The sequence below is a fragment of the Somniosus microcephalus genome, chromosome 4 (assembly GCF_052327205.1).
Source record: "Somniosus microcephalus isolate GS21.2 chromosome 4, FLI_Smic_1.0, whole genome shotgun sequence".
Lineage (NCBI taxonomy): Eukaryota > Metazoa > Chordata > Chondrichthyes > Squaliformes > Somniosidae > Somniosus > Somniosus microcephalus.
In genome coordinates this window covers 34,758,969-34,785,957 of record NC_140990.1, presented here as the reverse complement: position 1 = coordinate 34,785,957, position 26,989 = coordinate 34,758,969, and the positions used below count along the sequence as shown (strand labels likewise).

General features: G+C 49.2%; 1 long non-coding RNA gene and 1 pseudogene across 1 annotated transcript; both read right to left on the bottom strand.

Moving 5' to 3' along the window:
- Positions 1-2,211: 2,211 nt before the first annotated feature.
- On the bottom strand, positions 2,212-12,383 carry LOC147118604 (uncharacterized). Its single transcript, XR_015077933.1, has 4 exons — positions 12,298-12,383; positions 10,748-11,659; positions 9,238-9,379; positions 2,212-3,418 (listed from the first exon to the last, which is right to left on the bottom strand). It is a non-coding gene; the product is annotated as an uncharacterized LOC147118604 (long non-coding RNA).
- A 2,401-nt stretch (positions 12,384-14,784) lies between these two features.
- LOC147118603 (uncharacterized) lies at positions 14,785-26,989 on the bottom strand (annotated as a pseudogene).

Here is a 26,989-nt window from a genome sequence, read left to right as displayed (position 1 = left end):
TCCTTAGACTGTGACCCCTGGTTCATCCATTTTCAGCTGCTTCACCAACGACCTTCCCTCCAACATAATGTCAGAAGTGGGGATGTTCACTGATGACTGCACAGTGTTCAGTGCCATTCACAATTCCTCAGATAATGAACCAGTCCATGCCTACATGCAGAGACCTGAACGACATTCAGGCTTAGTCTGATAAGCGGCAAGTAACATTTGTGCCACACAAGTGCCAGGCAATGACCATCTCCAACAAGAGAAAGTCTAACCACTGGCCCTTGACATTCAATGGCATTACCATTGTTGAATCCCTTATCAACAACAAGCTGGGTGGTCACCATTGACCAGAAACTTAACTGGACCAGCCACATAGATGCTGTGGCTACAAGAGCAGGTCAGAGGCTAGGTATTCTGCAGCGAGTGTCTCACCTCCTGACTCCCAAAAGCCTTTCCACCATCTACAAGGCACAAGTAAGGAGTGTGATGGAATACTCTCCACTTGCCTGGGTGAGTGCAGCTCCAGCAACACTCAAGAAGCTCAACACCATTCAGGACAAAGCAGCCCGCTTGATTGGTACCCAATCCACCACCTTAAACATTCACTCCCTCCACCACCGGCGTACCGTGGCTGCAGTGTGTACCATCTACAAGGTGCACTGCAGCAACTCGCCAAGGCTTCTTCGACAACACAGGGCTCAGTGCTAGGTCCCTTGCTTTTTCTGGTATATATCGGTGATCTAGACTTGAATATAGGGGGTATGATACAGAAGTTTGCAGATGATACTAAAATCGACTGTGTGGTTGATACTGAAGAAGGAAGCTGTAGACTGCAGGAAGATATCAATAAATTGGTCAGGTGGGCAGAACAGTGGCAAATGGAATTCAATCCGGAGAAGTGTGAGGTAATGCATTTGGGGAGGGCTAACAAGGAAAGGGAATACACATTAAATGGTAGGACACTGAGTAGTGTAGAGGAACAAAGGGACCTTGGAGTGCCTGTCCACAGATCCCTGAAGGTAGCAGGCCAGGTAGATAAGGTGGTTAAGAAGGCATACGGAATGCATGCCTTTATTAGCCGTGGCATAGAATACAAGAGCAGGAGGTTATGCTTCAACTGTATAAAACACTAGTTAGGCCTGAGCTAGAGTATTGCATGCAGTTCTGGTCACCACATTACAGGAAAGATGTGATTGCACTGGAGAGGGTACAGAGGAGATTTACAAGGATGTTGCCAGGAGTAGAGAATCTTAGCTATGAGGAAAGACTGGATAGGCTGGGTCTGTTTTCCTTGGAACAGAGGAGGCTGAGGGGAGACCTTATTGAGGTGTATAAAATTATGAGGGGCATAGACAAAGTGGATAGAAAGGACCTATTTCCCTTAGCAGAGGGGTCAAAAACCAGGGGGCACAGATTTAAAGTAATTGGTGGAAGGTTTAGAGGGGATTTGAGGGGAAATGTCTTCACCCAGGTTGTGGGGGTGTGGAACTCACTGCCTGAAAGGGTGGTAGAGGCAGGAACCCTAACCACATTTAAAAAGTACTTGGATGTGCACTTGGGATGCTCTAACCTGCAGGGCTACGGACCAAGAGCTGGGAAGTGGGGTTAGGCTGGATAGCTCTTTGTTGGCCAGCGCGGACAGGATGGGCCGAAATGGCCTCCTTCCGTGCTGTAACTTTCTATGATTCTACACTGTCCCATCAAACACTCCCAGGGCAGGTACAGCACGGGTTACATACAGAGTAAAGCTCCCTCTACACTGTCACATCAAACACTCCCAGGGCAGGTACAGCACGGGTTACATACAGAGTAAAGCTCCCTCTACACTGTCCCATCAAACACTCCCAGGGCAGGTACAGCACGGGTTAGATACAGAGTAAAGCTCCCTCTACACTGTCCCATCAAACACTCCCAGGGCAGGTACAGCACGGGTTAGATACAGAGTAAACCCATCAGCCGCTCCCCGACACAGATACCGAGGGACAGGGAGTGTCCGGGACAATGACATTTCTCACTCAATAAGGTATAAATTGATCCTGTACCTCTCCCCATTAATCCTGGGCTCCACACGGGGCGAATCCTGCTCCTGTTTCCCTTCCTCTAACAGCACTGAGCTAAACCCAGCCCATAATGAGCAGGGCTCAGGGAGGCTGGTTGCTAGGTGCTGCAGTGATGTCATAAAGCAGGGCCATTCAGCCCAGCTGGTCGTCTCCTTGTCCCTTTAAAGGTGGAGAGCCGGGACACCCTGTCTCCAAACACATCCCACCTGTTCATACTGAGAATCCCCGGGGAAGGCCCAAGGCCCAGAGTGTGGAACACAACTAAGGGGAAAGAGGAGGAGAGATGGTGCAGTGTGGGAGGTGAGGGAGGTGTCTGCTCATTCCCGGGGCAGATCAGACAAAGTGCTTTGAGTGGTGGGTCCAGCAGTGAAACTGAAACCAAACCAAACCAAAGTTAGGCCTCAGCTGGAATACTGCGTGCAGTTCTGGTCACCACATTACAGGAAAGATGTGATTGCACTAGAGAGGGTACAGAGGAGATTTACAAGGATGTTGCCAGGAGTAGAGAATCTTAGCTATGAGGAAAGACTGGATAGGCTGGGTCTGTTTTCCTTGGAACAGAGAAGGCTGAGGGGAGACCTATTGTGGTGTATAAAATTATGAGGGGCATAGATAAAGTGGATAGAAAGGACCTATTTCCCTTAGCAGAGGGGTCAAAAACCAGGGGGCACAGATTTAAAATAATTGGGGGAAGGTTTAGAGGGGATTTGAGGGGAAATGTCTTCACCCAGAGGGTTGTGGGGGTCTGGAACTCACTGCCTGAAAGGGTGGTAGAGGCAGGAACCCTAACCACACTTAAAAAGTACTTGGATGTGCACTTGGGATGCTCTAACCTGCAGGGCTACGGACCAAGAGCTGGGAAGTGGGGTTAGGCTGGCTAGCTCGTTGTTGGCCGGCGCGGACACGATGGGCCGAAATGGCCTCCTTCCGTGCTGTAACTTTCTATGATTCTACGATTCTATGACCTCCAAAACCCGCGACCTCCACCACCTAGAGGGACGAGGGCAGCAGGCGCAGGGGAACACCACCACCTCCAAGCTCCCCTCCAAGTCACACAACATCCTGACTTGGAAATATAGCGCCGATCCTTCATCGTCGCTGGGTCATAATCCTGGAACTCCCTCCCTAACAGCACTGTGGGAGCACCTTCACCACACGGACTGCAGCGGTTCAAGAAGGCGGTTCACCACCCCCTTCTCAAGGGCAACTAGGGATGGGGAATAAATGTTGCCGATGCCCATGTCCCATAAAGAATAAATCAATTGAAAAAAAAAGCACATTAATCTGATGGGAGATCACTTACACACGAGCAGCCAGCGGTGTGGAGCATCCCGAGAGTCCGGCCCCTTTACAGCCAGTATTTACAGGAGCTGGGACACAGAAAGTGTCTCATTAAAATCACTGATATATTTGATCACACAAACCAACTCCCAAAAACACAGACAGATCATCAGCCCAGGCTGAGGCATTTCAGGCTGGAGTATGCCCGGAATACTGACTGTATCTCTACTGATGTTAATCCAGCTCCCTCACACTGTCACTCAGTAACCCCTCCCCCAGCACCCTGTGTTACTGACTGTATCTCGACTGATGTTAATCCAGCTCCCTCACACTGTCACTTGTTGTGTATGTACCTTTAAGGGAATAACTGGTCTTAGACTGCAGTACCGGCAGTGACCACCCCTGTATAAAAGGCCCTAGCAGGCTTCTGTAGTTTCAGTTTCAAGCTGCCTCTTGTTCAGTAAAGTACCTGTTAAACTGTTCTCCCGAAGTCCGTGTATTATTGAGGCGCGGACTTTGCAGTGGCGACGAGTAAGTTCGAACTCACCTGCAGTGTGGCATCATCTCACGGGGATCTCGCCTGAAAGGAAGGTCCTGGAAGGTCGTAGTCTGAGCAACGGGCGTCGACCGAGGGCAACCGCCCAAAGAATCCATCGGTGTTCGGAGAATTGCGGGAGAGACTGTGGTTCCAGCGAATCCTGCTGGTAGCAGGTAGCGCACTGACACTTCCGGACTGCGGCGGGCTCAAGCTCGATCGAGCGGCTCTACAAATCGGGCCGCACAGCGTCGCCGGGAAAAGAAAACGAGAGAGGGTGAAGCGCACAGGGCGCGGTCGGTGCTCGAGAACAGGACAGTGGAGAGAAACTAAACGGGGGGGGGGAAGGAAAGCGAGACGCGCCGAAGCTGCGGGTCGCCGCCATTACCCCGTAGAACGCTAGGAGCAGCGTGGCAGTAAGGGGAAGAAGCAAAAGCGCGGGAGGCGCCATTTTATCCCATTGGGGAAGAAGCAAAAGCGCGGGAGGCGCCATTTTATTCCATTGGGGAAGAAGCAAAAGCACGGGAGGCACCATTTTAAATCGCCCAAGATGCCGAAAAGCGGCAGTATCACTGCTTTCGACAACGAGGTAGAAGACTGGACCACGTATGTGGAAAGAATTGAAGTGTACTGCAAGGCAAATGAGGTGGCTGATGGAAAGAGGGCGTCGGTATTATTAAATCTGATGGGTGCGAGTACGTACGGCCTATTGCGGAATTTAATTACCCCAGCTAAACCAATGGAGAAAAGTTTTGAGGAGATTGTTCATATCTTACAGGAACACCTAAGCCCTACACCACTGCTGATAGCACAAAGATTCAAGTTCCATAAAAGAAACCAGCACAAAGATGAGAGCAATGCTGACTATCTTATGGAACTACGCAAGTTATCGAAGCACTGCCAGTTCGGAGCAGGACTGGCAGACACCTTACGGGATAAGTTTGTCTGCGGGCTCCAGAGTGAAGGAACCCAGAAACGACTACTTTCAAAAAAGGACCTGACGCTAGAACAGGTTTTCAGCGTGGCAGAAATTCACCCTACTGACTGATCATCAACCCCTGGTCTCAATTTTTAACCCAAAGAAGGGCGTTCCGGTGATGACGGCGCAACGGCTGCAAAGATGGTCACTTTTTCTAGGGGCACATCAGTATGACATACAGTACAAAGGTACGAAACAACATGGAAACGCTGATGGGCTGTCGCGCCTACCGTTGCCTACGGCGGAAGAAGCACCTGCAGTGGACCCTGTGGAGATATTCCATGCGACCATAGTCGAATGTTTGCCTGTTACAAACGCAAGTATTGAGAAGGAAACCCGAAATGACCCAACACTCTCTCGGGTCTATGATTTGACGGTGAAGGGATGGCCAGCATATGGCGACTCACTGTTGCCAGCATTCTCGCCAAGGAGGGAACAGCTGTCAGTGTGCCGGGGAACCTTGATGTGTGGATCCCGAGTGGTAATTCCACCCAAGTTGAGATATAGAGTACTCAATGAGCTTCATGAGGGTCATCTGGGAGGGGTAAAAATGAAGAGCCTAGCCAGGGCGTTTGTGTGGTGGCCGGGAATCGATAAAGAAATCGAGGATATGACCAAGAGATGCACAGGATGCCAGAAGGTCCAAAACGCTCCACCACAGGCCCCGCTACATCCCTGGGAGTGACCCTCATCTCCATGGCAACGGGTACACATTGATTTCGCTGGTCCATTTATGGACTCAATGTTTCTAATCGCTGTGGACGCCCATTCGAAATGGCCAGAGGTCATTAAAATGTCCTCCACCACCACGGAGAAAACTATTGCAGTCCTAAGGACCATCTTCGCCAGGAATGGGTTGCCAGAACAGATCTGTTCCGAGAATGGCCCACAGTTTGTGTTTGAGGATTTCCGGAGGTTCCTGAAGAATAATGGGGTGAAACATTACACATCTGCCCCATATCATCCAGCCACAAATGGATTGGCTGAGAGGTTTGTTCAGACCTTTAAAAAGGCCATAAAGGCAATGTATAATGACGACATACCACTGCAACACAAGGTGGATAACTTCCTGTTTGCTTACCGGAATGCGACACATGCAGTAACCAACCAAACTCCAGCCATACTGCTTTTCAACCAGAGACTAAGATGTCACTTGGATTTGCTCAAACCAAACATAAGACGAGATGTTGAGGATAAGCAGTTCCAGCACATAAATGAGAAGCCAACCAGGAGCTTCAGGATAGGGCAACCAGTCTTGGCCCGCGACTACCGAACAGAAAAATTGCAGCCAGGCACAATATGCACACAGCAGGGACCACTAATGCACACAGTGGACGTTGGAGAGAGCATCGTGAGACGCCATGCTGACCAGATTCCAGAGTCACAGGAACAAGCCAAACCTGTACCACAAGCATGTGCACCTGGTAATGAGCCCGAAGTACAGATTGCGTCTACCTCAGAAGCAGGCGTATTGGAAGCTGACGAACCAACCAATGACAATGAGCCAGAATTGACTCCACCGCCAGAACAGGACACTCGAGAAAGGCGCTATCCAGTCCGGATCAGGAAGCCTCCTCAAAGACTGAACTTATAAATGACTATTTCAGTTGATGTATATATTATGAGAAAATTGTAATTGTAATTAGTTATTATTTAGTTGTTAAATGATTGTAAAAGTTTTTATAGATATGTGAAGAGAAAAATATTGGTGAAGTCAAGCGTAGGTCCCTTACAGTCAGAATCAGGGGAATTTATAATGGGAAACAAGGAAATGGCAGACCAACTAAATACATACTTCGGTTCTGTCTTCACAAAGGAGGACACAAATAACCTCCCAGAGATGCCGGGGAACATAGGGTCTGATGAAAGAGAGGAACTGAAAGAAATCAGTATTTGTAGGAAAATGGTGTTAGGAAAATTGATGGGACTGAAGACCGATAAATCCCCAGGGCCTGATGGTCTACATCCCAGGGTACTTAAGGAAGTGGCCCTGGAAATAGTAGATGCATTACTGGTCATCTTCCAGAACTCGATAGACTCTGGAACAGTACCCATGGATTGGAGGGTAGCTAATGTTACCCCACTATTCAAAAAAGGTGGTAGAGAAAAAGCGGGGAATTATAGACCGGTAAGCCTGACATCGGTAGTGGGGAAAATGCTAGAGTCTATTATAAAAGATGTAATAGCAGAGCACTTGGAAAGCAGTGACAGGATCGGACAAAGTCAACATGGATTTACAAAAGGTAAATCATGCTTGACTAATCTACTGGAATTTTTTGAGGATGTAACTGGTAAAATAGATAAGGGAGAACCAGTGGATGTGGTGCATTTGGACTTTCAGAAGGCTTTCGATAAGGTCCCACATAAGAGATTAGCGTGCAAAATTAAGGCACATGGGATTGGGGGCAAGGTATTGACTTGGATAGAGAACTGGTTGGCGGACAGAAAGCAAAGAGTTGGAATAAACGGGTCGTTTTCCGAGTGGCAGGCAGTGACTAGTGGGGTACCGCAAGGATCGGTCCTAGGACCCCAGCTGTTCACAATATATATTAATGATCTGGACGAGGGAATTGGATGTAATATCTCCAAATTTGCAGACGACACAAAGCTGGGCAGGAGGGTAAGCTGCGAGGAGGATGTCGGGAAACTCCAGTACGATTTGGACAGGTTGGGTGATTGGGCAGAAACATGGCAAATGCACTATAATGTGCATAAATGTGAGGTTATCCACTTTGGTGGCAAAAACAGGAAGGCAGATTATTATTTGAATGGCAATAGATTGGGAGAAGGGGAAGTGCAACGAGACCTGGGTGTCCTTGTGCACCAGTCGCTGAAGGTAAGCATGCAGGTGCAGCAGGCGGTTAAGAAGGCAAATGGTATGTTGGCCTTCATAGCAAGAGGGTTCGAGTACAGGAACAAGGATGTCTTGCTACAGTTGTACAGGGCCTTGGTGAGACCCCACCTTGAGTATTGTGTGCAGTTTTGGTCACCTTACCTGAGGAAGGACGTTCTTGCCATGGAGGGAGTGCAGCGAAGATTCACCAGGCTGATACCTGGGATGGCAGGAATGACGTATGAGGATTGTGTCGATTGGGCTTATACTCACTGGAGTTTAGAAGATTGAGAGGGGATCTCATCGAAACCTATAAAATTCTGTCAGGTCTGGACAGACTAGATGCAGGAAGGATGTTTCTGATGGCCGGGGAGTCCAGAACCAGGGGTCATAGTCTAAGGATAAGGGGTAAGCCATTTAGGACTGAAATGAGGAGGAATTTCTTCACCCAGAGAGTGGTGAACCTGTGGAATTCTCTGCCACAGAGGGTGGTGGAGGCCAGTTCATTAAATATATTCAAGAAAGAGTTGGATATATTTCTTGAGGCTAAAGGGATCAAAGGATATGGGGAAAAGGCAGGGACAGGGTACTGAATTTGGATGATCAGCCATGATCACATTGAATGGCGGAGCAGGCTCGAAGGGCCGAATGGCCTACTCCTGCTCCTATCTTCTATGTTTCTATGAATGTTATGTACTGTTTATCTAAAAGGGGAGGAATTGTTGTGTGTGTACCTTTAAGGGAATAACTGGTCTTAGACTGCAGTACCGGCAGTGACCACCCCTGCATAAAAGGCCCTAGCAGGCTTCTGTAGTTTCAGTTTCAAGCTGCCTCTTGTTCAGTAAAGTACCTGTTAAACTGTTCTCCCGAAGTCCGTGTATTATTGAGGCGCGAACTTTACATCACTCAGTAACCCTCCCCCAGTGTCCTGTGTTACTGACTGTATCTCTACTGATGTTAATCCATCTCCCTCACACTGTCACTCAGTAACCCCTCCCCCAGCACCCTGTGTTACTGACTGTATCTCTACTGATGTTAATCCAGCTCCCTCACACTGTCCCTCAGTAACCCCTCCACCAGCACCCTGTGTTACTGACTGTATCTCTACTGATGTTAATCCAGCTCCCTCACACTGTCACTCAGTAACCTCTCCCCCAGCACCGTGTTACTGACTGTATCTCTACTGATGTTAATCCAGCTCTCTCACAGTCACTCAGTAACCCATCCCCCAGCACCCTGTGTTACTGACTGTATCTCTACTGATGTTAATCCATCTCCCTCACACTGTCACTCAGTAACCCCCCCTCCAGCACCCTGTGTTACTGACTGTATCTCTACTGATGTTAATCCAGCTCCCTCACACTGTCCCTCAGTAACCCCTCCACCAGCGCCCTGTGTTACTGACTGTATCTCTACTGATGTTAATCCAGCTCCCTCACACTGTCACTCAGTAACCCCTCCCCCAGCACCCTGTGTTACTGACTGTATCTCTACTGATCTTAATCCAGCTCCCTCACACTGTCACTCAGTAACCCCTCCCCCAGCACCCTGTGTAACTGACCGTATTTCTTCTGTTTACGTTTCACAACGAGGGATGGACAATAAATGACGACCTTGCCAGCGAGAATGAATAACAAAACAAAGTTTGGTTGTTCGACGAATGCGGCCTGGAATTCACCGCAGAATCAGAGGCTGAATTCCGGCTGTGAAACATAATCAGAAAATATTTTACTGATAGAATCATCGAGGACAGAAGGCGGCCATTCGGCCCATCGTGCCTGTGCTGCCTCTTTGGTCGAGCTCTCCAATTAGTCCCCCTCCCCCGCTCTCTCCCCACAGCCCGGTAAACCTCTCCTTTTCAAGTATTTCTCCAGTTCCCTTTTGAATGTTACTATTGAATCTGCTGCCACCACCTTCCAGATCAGAATCATTCTGTGCATTAAAACATTCTCCTCATCTCCCCCCTAGTTCTTTTATCCATTATCTGAAATCTGTGCACTTTTGTTACCAGCCCTCCTGGCAGTGTTACCATTCCCCTAAATCTCCTCTGCACCCTCTCCAAGGCCTGGATATCCTTTCTAAAGCCTGGTGCCCAGAATTGGACACAATACTCCAGCTGAGGCCTAACCAGTGATTCATTAATGTTTAGCCTAACTTCCTTGCTTTCTGTGCCTGTTTATAAAGCCCAGGATCCCGAGTGCTTTTTATAACAGCCTTATAATCTTGTCCTGCTGCCTTCAAAGACAAAGTGCTTTGAGTGGTGGGTCCAGCAGTGAAACTGAAACCAAACCAAAGGGAACAAATAAAGATCCAATCCAAGGGAACAAGCAACGGGACAATGGGAAGAAACCACAACCGGCCCAAAGGCGGGATAATCTCCCCCAAAGGTCGGTGCGGACAGTTAGAAACTCCTCCTGGTGACTGTGTGCCTGCAGGACTCGGCTTCACTCCAGTGTTTAAAGGCACAGAGTGCTGGCCTCACACCCAGGGGGCAATGTGTGGGAATTCCAGGGGCAGCGAGGACATGCCCGGAAATACCCCGGAGCAGTGAAAGCCCACTGGGCTCCAGGACAAGCTCATCGGAAAACCCGGGCAAGGGCAAACCCAGCGTGCCCACTCTGAACCCGGTGTGCTGCTCCCTCTGTGCCCAGCACTGCCTGCACCCCCAGCACACGGCAGTGGAATTTCAGCCTCAGTGTTACAGGTTTCATCGGTTACAGGCCGGAGAGAGGAATAATTCAAACTGACCCAGAGCTGTGTCATTGGTTCAGTCTGTAGAGGACTGACGGGCCCTTTTAAATTTGAGTGGTCAGATATTCAAATTCCCGTAAACTCTTAATCCCGGATATAAAAGAGGGGAGAGCTGTGTTTAAATCAAAGAGTCTCCTTGGAGTTTCTCTGAGTGAAGGACCTCGTCAGCTTGAAACACCTGAAAGAGAAAAATCAGTTAAAAATTTCCAATTTGTAGTTTTTGACCAATATCGACTCCCACAGGGATGGGGAATTCTAGAATAAGGAAGGAACTGGTCAGGATTTGAAAGGTATTTAGAATAGAGTAATGGAATTCTTACATTTGGGATCTTTCTTGATCTTGTCCACTTGAGGAGTTAGATAACAGTCTTTCTCTTGTGAATACAGAGCTGAATTATTGGGCCGTGATGTGTTTCCTTGTTCAGCTTCTGTTAAATACACTTCCTGAGTGGACAATTAAAGCTGATTTATTTGACATTTATCCAGAATATTAAACTCCAGCCCAGTTACAGGGTTATTAACATCAGCAGAAACAAACCCCAACTGTCAGAATGAACATGGTTCAGTCCTGGATGTCATTAACAGCAGCAATAACAGCAGAATCGAACCCCTGCAGTCACTTGTGAACTTGCTGGTGTGACAGTAGATGGAAGGACTGAGAGAATCCCTTCCCACACACAGAGCAGGTGAACGGCCTCTCCCCACTGTGAATTTGCTGGTGTTTCAACAAGTTGGATGATTCTTTGAAAGTCTTCAGGCAGTGAGAGCAAATGAACGGCCTCTCCCCAGTGTGACAGCGTCGATGAATTTTCAGCTAGAAAGGGTAACTGAATCCCTTCCCACAGTCCCCACATTTACACGGTTTCTCCATGCTGCAGGTGTCCTTGTGTCTCTCCAGGTTGGACGATCAGTGGAAGCCTCGTCCACACACACAACACGTGTACGGTTTCTCCCCGCTGTGAATGGTGCGATGATTTTTCAGGCTGTGTAACTGGTTAAAGGTCTTTCCACAGTCAGTGCACTGGAACACTCTCACTCAGGTGTGTCTGTCTCGCTGCTTTTCAAGTCACACTGATGACTGAAATCTTTTTCCACAGATAGAACAGACACTCATTCCTCCTTCCACATTCAAAGGCCGATGATATTCAGGTTCTGATGAATCGAGTGACTCTGTCAGATCTTGACATGATGTTTGGTTTGAGCTTCCTGTCTGTAAATCTTCCTCTTCTAACCTATAAAAGTAGTTTACAAAAGTCATCACTGTAAGTACAGGCTAGAAATTCAGAACAGACAATTCTAGTTTTTATGGAACATTCTTTCCTCTCTTGTTCCCCCAAAGCTGTAAATCCCCGTCCCACACACTCTCCCTCCTCCCTGTGCTGAAATCCAAACCCATCGCACCATCTTCAACATTTCTTTCCTCCACTCCCAGTTTTCCCCCTCTCTCTACTCTGGTTGGGTTCAGTTCTACACCCGCTGTGTGCAGAGTGAGAATAAAATCAATGAGCTGCTGATTTTCTCTGCTGGTCACTGGGCCTTTTTGGATGGACCAATAGGGTGAGACTGGGTTGCCCCAAGGTCACCAAACAAGAATCAGCCCAACAAAGGCTCCTTTTCAGGGGCCACTAATATGGGAGTAACATGTGGACCAATCAAACTGACAGAGACCCTGAAGCCCCGCCCACTCTTTGTTCCTGCCCAAAGTACTGCGCATGCGCCGTGAGACCCGCCCTGTCCAAAATGGCGGCCGGTGACCCGGATCACCCGGGCGGTCACTGACCGGGCCTGTAACCGGGGAAACACGGGGCCTGTGGGCTCTTATTCGGGGCCTCAGGACTACACCAGGTGTTTATAAAGTTTTTAAACCCACCCGCGGGTCCAATCCATCCCCTGCGTCCAGAATCTCTTCCCGGCGCTGACCCGCTTGTTCCGCTCAATCCATCACCGACTCTCAGACTGCGCATGCGCAATGTACATGTACACCCGCGCCGGCGCACTGGGCTCCTGCCGTCATTGATAGGGCGCGGTGGATTCTGGGTGAACTGCACTGCCATTGAAATCCCCAATTGGTGGACAGAACATTCATTTTTTTCTCATCCGATTGAGATGGGCCTTTTTTGACTACCGGTAGGGGCGACACTAAGTAGTCCCACTGTCATCAGACGGGAACAAAAACCGTTTAGGCAAGAGCCCTAGTGCACCACAAATATGAAACAAACAATAATAGCTATGTAGTGCACAGCGACACACACAAATACGATGGAAAGATGGCTGCAAACTTCCCTTAACTCCAACCCTCTGATTTCTATCTTGTAGCTATCTTTCAATCCATTCTGCTGCCCGGCCCTTCACTTCACACCTTACTCATCTTCTAGATCTTACATATTGTTATGGATGGATAGCAAGCTGGTTACAAAACAGGAAACAGAGAGTTGGGGTCAGGAGTAGCTGCTCAGACTGGCAAAAGGTGAAAAGTGGTGTTCCACATGGATTGGTGCTGGGACCATTGTTGTTCACATTTACATAAATGATTTGGACTCGGGAATCGGAAGTACAATTTCAAAATTTGTCGATGATACCAAATTGGGATGTGTAGATAATACTGAGGAAGACTGAGAAAATGCACGAAGACATGAATAAATTTGCAGAATGGATGTGTAATTAGCAAATGAATTTCAATGTAGATAAGTGTGAGGTAGTGTATTTTGGTAGGAAGAATAAGGAGGCCACACACTACTTGGAAATTATTTGGACTCAATGGGGTAGAGCAGGAAAGGGCTGTAGGGGTACAGATACACAAATCACTAAAAGTAGGGATGCAGATTAAGGCCATAAAAGAAGCAATCCAAGCACTGGGGTTCATTTCTAGAGGGATAGAATTGAAAAGCAGAAAAGTTATGTTAAACTTGTATAGAACCTTGCTTGGACTACACTTGGAGTCCTCTGAACAGTTCTGGTCTCCATATTATAAAAAGGATATAGAGGCACTGGAGAAAGTGCAAAAAGTATTTGCAAGGATGATCCAAGAACTGAGAGGATATATTTATCAGGAAAGGCTGAACAGGCTGGGGCTCTTTTCTCTAGAATAAAGAGGCCAATGGGTGACCTGATAGAGGTCTTTAAAGTTATGAAAAGGTTATATAGGGTGGACCTGGAGAAAATGTTTCCACTGCAGGAGTCCAAAACTAGAAGTCATAATTATAAGATAGTCACTAATAAATCCAATAAGGAATTCAGGGGAAACTTCTTTACCCAAAGAGAGGTAAGAATGTGGAACGTGCTACCACAAGGAGTAGTTGAGGCGAATAGCACAGATGCAAGGAATAGAAGGTTATGCTAATAGGTTTAGATGAAGAGGGTGAGAGGAGACTCGTGTGGAGCATACACCACCAGAGACCAGTTGGGCCGAATGGCCTGTTCCTGTGCTGTAGACTCTCTGTAACTCTGTGTAACTATGTCTTCAGACTCCTAACGTAGCTGGAAAAGCTTTTGCTATTCTTACCACAATTCTGCACCATTTTCTTTTCCAAAGACCTCTGAGCTTCTCTAATGGCTGCTTTTATCTCCCTCAATTGTGGGTGATATTTGTTCCTATTCTTCTGTAAACTGAATTCGTCTTGTTACAAACTGGGTTCAAATTTCGGCAAGTCAGGCATCATCCACCCCGAGACCTACGCAGGCAGGTAACAGCCCAGATGGTTCCTTAGTAAGGATTCCTCTGGTTCCTTGGCATATATTTGTCAGGATACCGAAACCCAGCTTTCTTAAAAGTCCACTCCAGGAGGCCCCACTCCCTGAGCCTACAACCGTCAGCAGGGTCAGTGGTGGAGTTCCACAGCGGGAGTGATCCCAGAGTAACTGTTGGGATCGCTCCCCCGTGGATGTTATGGGTACGTCAATAAAACAGGGAATTCCTGGAAACACACTGCAGGTCCTTCTTTATCTGGAGATCAAATGTCTGTTGTATAATTGTACCAGCAGTTAACAGGCTCCTGTGAACTCTTCCATCTGCTATTTTAATGCAGACGTCAACCAATTTATTTTAAATGTGTTTATTTTAAATGAGTTAATGCCTGCCTTAAAATGGTAGACTCAGGACTGTCCCACAAACACGTTAAATCTTCGTGGAATAATTACCAGTCATTTTTAGACTGGAAATTTAAACCTGTTTCACTTTCAGTCAGGAACAGATCGCAGTTTGACACCAATCTCTGATTTGACAGCACGTTTCCAGCATTCACTGTTGTTCTTCCTGACTCTAAACACAGCTGTAAAGGAGCCTTCTGTTCCATGCCTAGGAGCTCTGAACCATGGAAGAGAGCGGCTGGGACACATTTCTTACAGGCCTCAAGATTAACCCACACGGCGACTTTGCTGTTAGTGAAGAGAGACGAGAAAGACCAAAGTGCCGTTTGCCCCTCTCAGTGTGGCCCTGAAGGACTGTGTCCAGGCTGAAGTTCTGTTCCATCCATACCATCCTTCCCCCAGATTGTCCTTTCTGAGCTCCAGCCAGGTGATGCTAAACACTCAGGTGGGAAAGAAAAAATCTACAACAATGTGTTTAAAACAAAGCTGATTTATTTGACAGGTATCCGGAATATTGAACACCAGCCCAGTTATAGGGTTATTAACATCAGCAGAAACAAATCCCAACTGTCAGAATGAACATGGTTCAGTCCTGGATCTGATTAACAGCAGCAATAATAGCAGAATCCAACCTCTGCAGTCACTTGTGAACTCGCTGGTGTGTCAGAAGATGGGATGACTGAGTGAATCCCTTCCCACACATGGAGCAGATGAATGGCCTCTCCCCAGTGTGAACTCGCTGGTGTCTCAGCAGGTGAGATGAACAGGTGAATCCCTTCCCACACACGGAGCAGGTGAACGGCCTCTCCCCAGTGTGAGTATGTTGGTGTTTCAGCAGATTGGATGAATCAGTGAATCCCTTCCCACACACGGAGCAGGTGAACGGCCTCTCCCAAGAATGAACTCGCTGGTGTCTCAGCAGATCCTTTTCACTTTTAAATCTGTTCTCAGTCAGAACATGTAAAAGGTCTCTTAACTGTGTGAACAAGTTGGTGTGCCAGTAGGTGGGATGACCGAGTGAATCTCTTGTCACACACAGGGCAGGTGCATGGCCTCTCCCCAGTGTGAATTTGCTGGTGTGTCAGCAGGTAGGATAACTGAGTGAATCCCTTCCCACACTCAGAGCAGGTGAACGGTCTCTCCCCAGTGTGAACTCGCTGGTGTGTCAGCAGGTCATTTCTGCTTTTAAAGCTCTTCTCACAGTCAGAACATTGAAAAGGTCTGTTATTGGTGTGAACAAGTTGGTGAGTAGTGAGGTAAGATGAACAAGTGAATCCCTTCCCACACACGGAGCAGGTGAAAGATCTCTCCCCAGTGTGAGTTCAGATGATCGCCTGAACCCAGTCCCGCAGTGAGAGCACCTGAACGGTCTCTCCCCAGTGTGAACACGTTGATGGCATGTCAGTTCCCCAGAACTTTTATAGCACTTCCCACAGTCCGGGCATTTAAAAGGTCTCTTGTCAGTGTGAACTCGCCCATGCTTCAGCAGATTGGATGAATTAATAAATCCTTTCCCACACTCGGAGCAGGTGAACGGCCTCTCCCCAGTGTGAACTCGCTGGTGTCTCAGCAGATCCTTTTTGCTTTTAAATCTCTTCTCACAGTCAGAACATGTAAAAAGCCTCATATCAGTGTGAACTCGCTGGTGTGTCAGTAGGTGGGATGACTGAATGAATCCCTTCCCACACTCAGAGCAGGTAAACGGCCTCTCCCCGGTGTGAACTCACTGGTGTGTCAGCAGGTGGGACGACTGAGTGAATCCCTTCCCACACTCGGAGCAGGTAAACTGCCTCTCCCCGGTGTGAACTCGCTGGTGTGTCAGCAAGTGAGATGATCTCCTGAACCTCTTCCCGCAGAGAGAGCAGCTGAACGGTGTGTAACCGGTGTGAATGTGCTGGTGCTCCATCAGTGCCTCAGGGCATTTAAAACACTTTTCGCAGTCGGAGCATTTGAACTCTCTCTCATCAGTGTGAACTTGCTGGTGTCTCAGCAGGGCAGATGGCTGAGTGAATCTCTTCTCACACACAGGACAGGTGAACGGCCTCTCCCCGGTGTGACTGCGCCTATGAATTTCCAGAACAAACAGGTAATTGAATGGTGCTTTTTGCTTCCACATTCAGAGGCCGATGATATTCAGGTCCCAATTAATCAAGTCGCTCTGTCAGATCTTGGAAGTGATGTTTGGTTTGAGCTTCCCCTCTGCAAATCCTCCCCTTCTAACATCCTGTAAAATGAATTTAAAACAGGAAAAGAGCGTGAGATGAATCTGGTCATTTGCAGGGCCGGCACTAGAAAAACGTGACTATGAAAGCTGCCGAATTATCGTAAACATCCAACTGGCTCGCTAATATCCTTCACAAGACTCTGGCCTCTACAGCAGGAGAGGAGAGATAGAGGTGGGCGGGGGCCTTTGTACATCTGCAACTCGACAATAACTTTGACAAAACCTCCCAAACCCGCGACCTCCACCACCGAGAAGGACCAGGGCGACAGGTGCATGGGAAAACCATCAACCCCAGGTTCCCCTCCCGACTTGTTTCTTCATCGTCGCTGGGGCAACATCCTGGAACTCCTTACCTAACAGCACTGTGGAAGTGCCTTCACCACACGGACTGCAGCGGTTCAAGAGGTGGCGACTCACCACTCCTTCTCAGGGGCAATTAGGGATGGACAATATATGCTGGACTTCCCAGCGACAGCCACATCCCAAGAATGAAGTTAAAAAATCTGTATATGTAAAATAGATTAAACTCCTCTACAGAAATACTTGTTCCTAAAACAATAGTCTTTTACATTGTAGGGACAGTGTCTGTTTAACAACCTAATCTCCCCCAGAATCCACCTCCCTTGACAGTCTCACATTGGAAATTGTTGGGTTCTCCTGGGCTCAGAAGTACTGGGGGTTAAACCCAGCAGCTTCTCCTCCATCTCCACTCCGGCTCAAACTGAAGCAACAAAAAGACCTACACAGGCGGCCAGGGACTGACCTCCTCATCCAGCGCTCACCCTGATACAACCCGGCTCTGGATTGGTCGGTCTGAGTTTCCAGACTCGGTTCTGTGAGAAACGCGAGCAATAAAACAAAAACAAAATACTGCGGATGCTGGAAATCTGAAATAAAGAGAGAAAATGCTGGAAATCCTCAGCAGGTCAGGCGGCATCTGTGGAGAGAGAAAGAGGGTTAACGGTTCAGGGCGCTGACCTTCCATCAGCCTGCAATAAACTTCCCCACAGCCACTGACTAATACAAAAAGAAAATACTGCAGATGCTGGAAATCTGAAATAAAAACAGAAAATGATGGAGATACTCAGCAGGTCAGGCAGCATCTGTGAAGAGAGAAACAGAGTTAATGTTTCAGGTCGATGAACTGGAAAAAAGAGGAAATGGAACAGATTTTTAAGTAACTGTAGGGGCTGGGAAAGTGGGGAGGGGATGAAAGAACAAAAGGGAAGGTCTGTGATAGGATAGAAGGCAGGGAGTTTACGAGACAAAGGATGGCTGACTAATGGTGGCCACAGCACCCACAATCCCCCGCACCCCAGAAACCGCTCTATCCAAGGCGCTGATTTCCCCGCTGAGAGTGCTCATGCTCCCCGGGGCCATTCTGGGAGCCTGGCTCCTGTCCTTTGCCCCGAGTCGGACTCGGTGGAAACGGCAGAAGAAACCAGGAAGCGGCGGCTTGGATGGGGGAGGCGCTGCACCCTGGGTTTCCTGGTGCTGGGGCCCTGGCTGCAAGTCCTGTCCTTTGTCCCGAGTAGGACTCAGTGGAAAATGGTGAAGATTCCCCTCTCTCTCCTCCCCTAAAGGTGCTAACGCTGGCTTCACCCCACAATACTCTGTCCTTTCCTACAAGCTTTCCCTCTGTAATATCTCCCAATTCTGGTGAGGGGCTCTCCCTGACCAGTCCCCATTTCTCCTCCATTTATAGACGCTCCCTGACCAGTCACCATTCCTCCTTCATTTACAGACGCTCCCTGACCAGTCACCATTTCTCCTCCATTTACAGACGCTCCCCGACCAGTCACCATTTCTCCTCCATTTACAGATGCTCCCTGATCAGTCACCATTCCTCCTTCATTTACAGACGCTCCCTGACCAGTCACCATTTCTCCTCCATTTACAGACGCTCCCTGACCAGTCTCCACTCCTCCTTCATTTACAGACGCTCCCTGACCAGTCTCCATTCCTCCTTCATTTACAGACGCTCCCTGACCAGTCACCATTTCTCCTCCATTTACAGACGCTCCCTGACTCACTTCCTGTCTGTCCCGGAGTTTGGCGCTTTGTTGAGATTTGAGCCGGAGTGAAACGGGAACCCGCGGGTGGGGGTGGATAATGTTCACTGCTCTTATAATCGGGCCTGGGGCCGCACTCGGGGTGTGTGAAGCCCGCGTCCCCCCGGGGTTCATTAACCCGCCTCCCTCTGACCTGCTGCAGCCTCGCCACCCGCGCATGCTCAGCTCACACTGCCCAACAATCTGCCTCTGCCGCGCATGCTCAGTTCAAACTGCCCAACAAACAGCTTCTACTGCGCATGCTCAGCTCACACTGCCCAACAATCAGCCTCTCCCGCGCATGCGCAGCTCAAACTGCTGAATCATCCCTTTGTCATTTAATCTGGTATCATTCTGCTAAATCTTTTTTGCACTTTTGCCAGCGCCTCTACATCCATTAATAATAGAGAGTAGAACAGTTCACAGTAGTCCAAGTGTGGTCTAACAGGGGTTCTGTACAAGTTTTACATAACTGCTGTGCTTTTCAACTCTAATTGTTGCTTGCAATTCCTGCGCCATGTGGGAACTTCCGGACACTTCACGTGTCTTGGGGGACCATGTGTGTCGGAAGTGTTTCCAGCTGCTTGAGCTCGAGCTCAGGGTTTCCGAGCTTGAGGGGTAGCTGGAGTCACTGCGGAGCATCGGGGGGCTGAGAGTTTCCTGGACCGTACATTCCAGGAGGTGGCCACCCCACAGGCAGAGAGAGTTCAGGATAGTAAATGGGTGACCATCCAGAAGAGTAGGAAGAGGCAGGAAGTGCAGGAGTCTTCAGGGGGGTCACTCTCAAACCGGTACGCAGCATTGGGGGCTGCTGGGAGTGACGACACCTTGAAGGAGTGCAGTCCAGACCATGGCACCAATGGGCAAGGGATGGCACAGGGGGAACAGCAAAGAGTAGAAATAGTCATTATAGGAGTCATAGAGTCATAACGGCACAGAAGGAGGCCATTCAGCTCGAGTCCGTGCCGGCTCTCTGTAAAGCAATCCAGTCAGTCCCATTCCCCCGCTCTATCCCCGTAGCCCTGCAAGTTTATTTCCCTCAAGTGCCTATCCAGTCTCCCCTTGAAAACATTGAGTGTCTCCGCTTCCAACACTTCAGTCGGCAGCGAGTTCCAGATCATCACCACTCGCTGTGTAAAAATGTTTTTCCTCACACCCCCCTCTATCTCTTGCCCAAAAGCTTAAATCTGTGTTCCCTAGTCCTTGTGCCATCAACTAGTGGGAACAGCCTTTCCCCAGCTAGCCTATCCAAACCCATCATAATCTTGTACACCTCTATCAAATCACCCCTCAACCTCCTTTGCTGTAATGTAAACAAATCCAGCTTCTCCAACCTGTCCTTGTAGCTAAGATCCCCCATCCCCGGAACCATTCTGGTAAATCTCCTCTGCACCCTCTCAAGGGCCTTCACATCCTTCCTAAAGTGTGACCAGAACTGGAGGCAATACTCCAGTTGTGGCCTAACCAGCACTTTATAAAGGTTCATAACTTCTTCATAGCTAGCATAACTTCTCTACTTTTGTACTCAATACCTCTATTTATGAAGCCCAAGATCCCATATGCTTTGTTAACCACTCTCTCAATATGTCCTGCCACCTTCAGGGACCTATGCACATTAACTCCCAGGTCCCTCTGTCTCTACACACTCTTTAAAACTGTGCCATTAAGTGTTTACTGCCTCTCCCTGTTCCTTCTGCCAAAATGCATCACCTCACACTTATTAAATTCCATCTGCCACTTGTCTGCCCATTCTGCTAGCCTTTCTATGCCCTGTTGCAGTCGATTGATATCATCATCACTGTTTGCCACACCTCAAAGTTTGGTGTCATTGAGTATTCTAGCCTTGCCCTGCGCCTCTAAGCATATATCACCTTCTTTGTCTCTAATAGGCCCCACCCTGCCTCTTACTACCCGCTACTGTTTACATGCCGGTAGAAGATTTTTGGGTTCCCTTTTATGTTAACTGCCATTCTACTCTCATATTTTCTCTTTGCCAATCTTATTTTCATCTTCACATCCCCTCTCAACTTATTGTATTTGGTCTGGTTCTCCCTTGAAGAATTCACCTGACATGCATCATACACCCTCTTTTTTTGTTTCATCATCTTCTCTATCTCCCTCATTATCCAAGGAGCCCTTGCTTTGGTTCCCTAACCCTTCCCTCTTGTTGGAATGTACCTAGCCTGTACTTGGAACATCTCCTCCTTAAAGATCACCCATTGTTCCGTTACAGTTTTTCCTGTCAGTCTTTGGTTCCATTTTACCCTGGCTAGATCCTTTTGCATCCCATTGAAATGAGCCCTATTCCAGTTTAGAAGTTCCACTCTAGATTGTTCCTTGCTCCTCTCCATTGCTAATCTAAATCTTATGATACGATGATCACTTGTACCCAAGTGTTCTTCCACAGACACTTGGTCGACCTGGCCCACCTCATTCCCCAGCACCAGATCCAGCAATGCCTCCTTCCTAGTTGGGTCAAGAACATATTGGTCAAGGAAATTCTCCTGAACACATTCCAGAAATTCCTCCCCCTCCTTTCCCTTTACCCTAGCATTATTCCAATCAATATTTGGGTAATTAAAGTCTCCCAATATCACCACTCTATAGCTCTAGCATATCGCTGCGATTTCCCTGCAGATTAGCTCTGCTACCTCCCTCTCACTATTTGGAGGCCTATAGAATACCCCCAATAGCATGATCATACCCTTTTTGCTCCTCAACTCTAACCAAATGGATTCTGTCTTTGTTCCCTTTCCAACACTACAATGTCTTCCTTAATCAGCACTGCCACCCCACCTCCCTTTCTTCCTTCCCTATGTTTTCTGAACACCCTGTACCCTTGAATATGAAGTGCCCAGTCCTCACCGTTTTCAAGCCATGTTTTTGTTATTGCCAAAACATCATATTGCCACATGGCTAATGGTGCTTGTAACTCACCAACCTTATTCACCACACTTTGTGCATTTACGTACATGCATTCTAAACCCAGGTTGGAATTTTTCATAGCCTTTCTTAGTCTGCTCCTATCTAATATACTACTACTGCCTCTGGTACCATCTGTCAGTTGTGGGGAAATTACTGGAATCTATCAGAGACAAAATGATTGAGCACTTGATGTGTCATGGGTTGTTCCTGGGGGTCTGTACTGGAGCCTCAGCTTTTCACCATATTCACCATTGACTGGGAAGAACATAGAAACATAGAAGATAGGAGCAGGAGTAGGCCATTTGGCCCATCAAGCCTGCTCCAGCATTCTACATGGATTCTATTTCTGTCTTCCTACTGCCGGTTCACGGGGCCTTGCTGTGCCAGCAGCGGCGCAAGTTAAGGTGGAGGTGCGGGGTGGCCACCAGCACCTCTGTCCCCGGCCTCTTGACCCCCCCCCCCACGGCATTGCCGGCTGTTTCCTGAGAGCCCGGCACTTCTCCTTGGTGCCGGGCTCATTTGCCGGCACTCGCGAGCAGGGATCGCGCTGTTGCAGGCCCCTCCCACTTAACAATGGGAGGAAGGCCTGCAGTACCGCAGCGTGCCGTGCCACAGCGTGTGGCGCTGCGGCATGTTGCGCTGCGATAGTCAGTTTCAGTGCCCTAAGAGGGACGCGGAGCGCCTCGAGCCTCGCCGCATCTCCCTCTAGGGGCAATGGAACTGAATATCTGATGATCGCTAAAGCCTCAAACGCTGCGCTAAATCCTGTGCTCAGGTGACTTTGGCGCCCCAACCCAATTTCTAGGCCACTGTGTTTAAAAGAAAGCTGATATAATTGACATTTATCCAGAATATCAAACTGTCGCCCAGTTATGGATGTTATTAACATCAGCAGAAACAAACCCCAACTATCAGAATGAACATGGTTCAGTCCTGGTTGTGATTAACAGCAGCAAAAACTGCAGAATCCAACCCTTGCAGTCATTTGTGAACTCGCTGGTGTCTCAGCAGGTGGGATGAATAAGTGAATCTCATCCCACACACGGAGCATGTGAATGGCCTCTCCCCAGTGTGAACTCGCTGGTGAATCTGCAGGTTGGATGACCGAGTGAATCTCTTCCCACACACAGCGCAGGTGAACAGCCTTTCCCCAGTGTGAATGCGCTGGTGTGTCAGCAGTTCCCTTCTGCATTTAAAGCTCTTCTCACAGTTAGAACATTGAAAAGGTCTCTTATCAGAGTGAACCCGTTGGTGGTCAATCAGGGTGGATGAATTAAAGAATCCCTTCCCACACACAGAGCAGGTGAACAGTCTCTCCCCAGTGTGAGTGCATTCGTGTCTCAGCAGATCACTTCTGCTTTTAAAGCTCTTCTCACAGTCAGAACATTGAAAAGGTCTCTTATCAGAGTGACCACGTTGGTGTTCAATGAGGTGAGATGACTGAGTGAATCCCTTCCCACACACGGAGCAGGTGAACGGCATCTCCCCAGTGTGACTGCGTTGATGAGTTTCCAGCTCACATGGGTAATTGAATCTCTTCCCACAGTCCCCACATTTCCACGGTTTCTCCGTGGTGCGGGTGTCCTTGAGTCCCTCGGTTGAAGCCTCGGTCACACACAGAACACGTGTACAGTTTCTCCCCGCTGTGAACGGTGTGATGTTTTTTCAGGCTGTGTAACTGGTTAAAGCTCTTTCCACAGTCAGTGCACTGGAACACTCTCACTCGGGTGTGTGTGTCTCAGTGCTTTTCCAGTCACACTGATGTTTGAAATCTTTTCCCACAGACAGAACAGACAAACATTTCTCCTTCCACATTCAGAGGCCGATGATATTCGGGTCCTGATGAATGGAGTGACTGTCAGATCTCGATGTGATATTTGGTTTGAGTTTGCGGTGTGTAAATGCTGCCCTTCTCACAGCCTGTAAAAGGAGTTTACAAAAGCCATCACTGTGAGTCCAGGATAGAAATTGACAAGATTCTCTCCTCCTGGTTCCTGGCCAAGGGGGCCACGCATGCGCCCTGCTGCCCCCTGAGCCTCTCAAGATGGCGGCCGTTACCCCGGGCCTGTCACCGCGAGAAAGCCCCGCAGCTGCCGCCCCACTCGGGGCAAACGCCCGGCCCGGAGGCTCTTGTTCGGGCCTGAGGCCCACCCCGGGTGTGTGTGAAGCGGATAATGTTGAGTGTTTTAATAACGGAGCCTGGGGCCGCACTCGGGGTGTGTGCAGCCCTCGTCACCCCGGGGTTCATGAACCCGCTCCCTGAGCTCTCTCACCTGATGTGTCAGCGGCTGCTGCCAAGGCCCGCGCATGTTCAGCTCACACCGCCCGGGTGATTGACGGAGCTCCGGACCAATAGGAAGAGCGGGGTGGGGCGGGAGGAGCAAACGGGTGGCGGGTCCTCCAACCAATGGTGGCGCAGCAAGGGGGCGGGACCCGGTGAGTAGCTCAGGTGCGCTGGGGCCGATTGTGACGCGCTGTCCCCAGGTGAGAGCAGCTCATTCAGCACAGAGCTGGGGCTGGAATCTGGGAGAGGGACCCCAGTCAGCACAGAGCTGGGGCTGGAATCTGGGAGAGGGGCCGCAGTCAGCACAGAGCTGGGGCTGGAATCTGGGAGAGGGGCCGCAGTCAGCACAGAGCTGGGGCTGGAATCTGGGAGAGGGGCCACAGTCAGCACAGAGCTGGGGCTGGAATCTGGGAGAGGGGCCACAGTCGGCACAGAGCTGGGGCTGGAATCTGGGAGAGGAGCCGCAGTCAGCACAGAGCTGGGGCTGGAATCTGGGAGAGGAGCCGCAGTCAGCACAGAGCTGGGGCTGGAATCTGGGAGAGGAGCCGCAGTCAGCACAGAGCTGGGGCTGGAATCTGGGAGAGGAGCCACAGTCAGCACAGAGCTGGGGCTGGAATCTGGGAGAGGGGCCCCAGTCGGCACAGAGCTGGGGCTGGAATCTGGGAGAGGGGCCACAGTCGGCACAGAGCTGGGGCTGGAATCTGGGAGAGGAGCCGCAGTCAGCACAGAGCTGGGGCTGGAATCTGGGAGAGGGGCCACAGTCGGCACAGAGCTGGGGCTGGAATCTGGGAGAGGAGCCACAGTCAGCACAGAGCTGGGGCTGGAATCTGGGAGAGGGGTCGCAGTCAGCACAGAGCTGGGGCTGGAATCTGGGAGAGGGGCCCCAGTCGGCACAGAGCTGGGGCTGGAATCTGGGAGAGGGGCCACAGTCGGCACAGAGCTGGGGCTGGAATCTGGGAGAGGAGCCACAGTCAGCACAGAGCTGGGGCTGGAATCTGGGAGAGGGGCCACAGTCGGCACAGAGCTGGGGCTGGAATCTGGGAGAGGGGCCCCAGTCGGCACAGAGCTGGGGCTGGAATCTGGGAGAGGAGCCGCAGTCAGCACAGAGCTGGGGCTGGAATCTGGGAGAGGAGCCACAGTCGGCACAGAGCTGGGGCTGGAATCTGGGAGAGGGGCCACAGTCGGCACAGAGCTGGGGCTGGAATCTGGGAGAGGGGCCACAGTCAGCACAGAGCTGGGGCTGGAATCTGGGAGAGGGGTCACAGTCAGCACAGAGCTGGGGCTGGAATCTGGGAGAGGGGCCGCAGTCAGCACAGAGCTGGGGCTGGAATCTGGGAGAGGGGCCACAGTCAGCGGGCCTGGCAAATGGCCAGAGCCACAGCAGCTTCACTAAAGAAGGTTATTTAAAGACAAATTTCCTGCAGTTTCACAGACAGCCTTGGTCACTCTGCAAAAACTGACATGTTTAATAATGAAATAAGGGAGTGAAAACCATCAGGTGAGTCAGTTTAAAAAGACAGTCCCTGACCAGAGATTGCTGGATGCTGACACTCGGTGCTCACAAGGATAGAATGTCCCATTCCCCGGGCACTGACATCCAGCACCTCGATGACAGCAAATATTCACAAAACAATGCAATATAACTTGGAGCAGAGATGGTTAAGTGGAGATGTGATAAAGATGTTAAAATTACGAGGGTTTTTTAAGAGCAAAGAAGGAGAAACTGTTGTCACTGGCAGGAGGGTTGGAAACGAGGGGACATGGATTTCAGATAATTGGCAAAAGAATCCAGAGGGGGAATGAGGAGACATTTTTTTACGCAGCGAGTTGTTATGATCTGGATTGCACTGCCTGAATGGGTAGTTGTGATATCCGAGTGGTAAGGTCAGGAACTGAGATAAGCCAGACTTCAGGAACCAAAACTTTAACTTTTTAATTACACGGTTTAGGAGAGAAACATCTCTTACAGGCTGCAAAGCAAAGCACTTCCAATTCTTACTGCACGAGCAAGATGGAGGATCAACCTCTGAGTCATACCCAGAATGCAATGCCACTACCTTAATAAGTGGTGTGCCAGGACATTACCTTAAAACACTGGTAATTGTGATCCCTTACTATTTGTCTCCATCTGGTGGATAACTTAAGCATTACATCCCAGATTACTATATCAGTGGAAGCAGATTCAATAGTGACTTTCAAAAGGGAATTGGATAGATACTTGAAAGCAGAATTTTGCAGGGCTGTGGGGAAAGAGCAGGGCAGTGGGACTAATCGCATCGCTCTTTCAGAGAGCCGGCACCAGCACAATGGGCGAAAAGCATCCTACTGTGCTCTATGATTCTATAACATCAGCTTCTCTCTGCTCACTAGTACTGAGAGAACAGGGAATAATCTTTAAATCCAGCCCAGTTATTGGGGGCTCTTAACATTAACAAGCCCCAGTTGCCTGAATTAACATGGTTCAGTCCTGGATGTGATTAAAGGCATCGGAATCAGTCAAATCGAACCACCACAGTCACAATGTGGACACTCTGGTGTGTCAGCGGGTGGGATACACCAGGGAATCCCTTTCCACACAGAGGCTTACTCCAATGATCGGGAGTCACAGGGTTTCAGATACCAGATAATCAAGCTCACAAGAACACAAATTGTCTCTGCAGGCTTTATAAGGGTGCTGCATAACACAGCTCTGGTGATAATTTCCTCAATCTGGAGAACAGAAGTACAGTGGATTCACGCACAATTTTCTCCAGTCTGTTCCAACTGACAACATGGCCTGTTCTTATACACAAGCTTGGTTACCACTCCGGAAATGGGATTGTTTGGAGCTGTCCGTTGACCACCTCCTGAACTCCTACTAATTGGAGGAATTTAGTTCATCTGTGACCAGACTATAACCACAAACATGTCTGGTTATCACACCTATACAGTCCATGAGCTTATTATTAGATTAACACCCAGACATTGTGCCTTTACTTGTCTGGCACTTCAT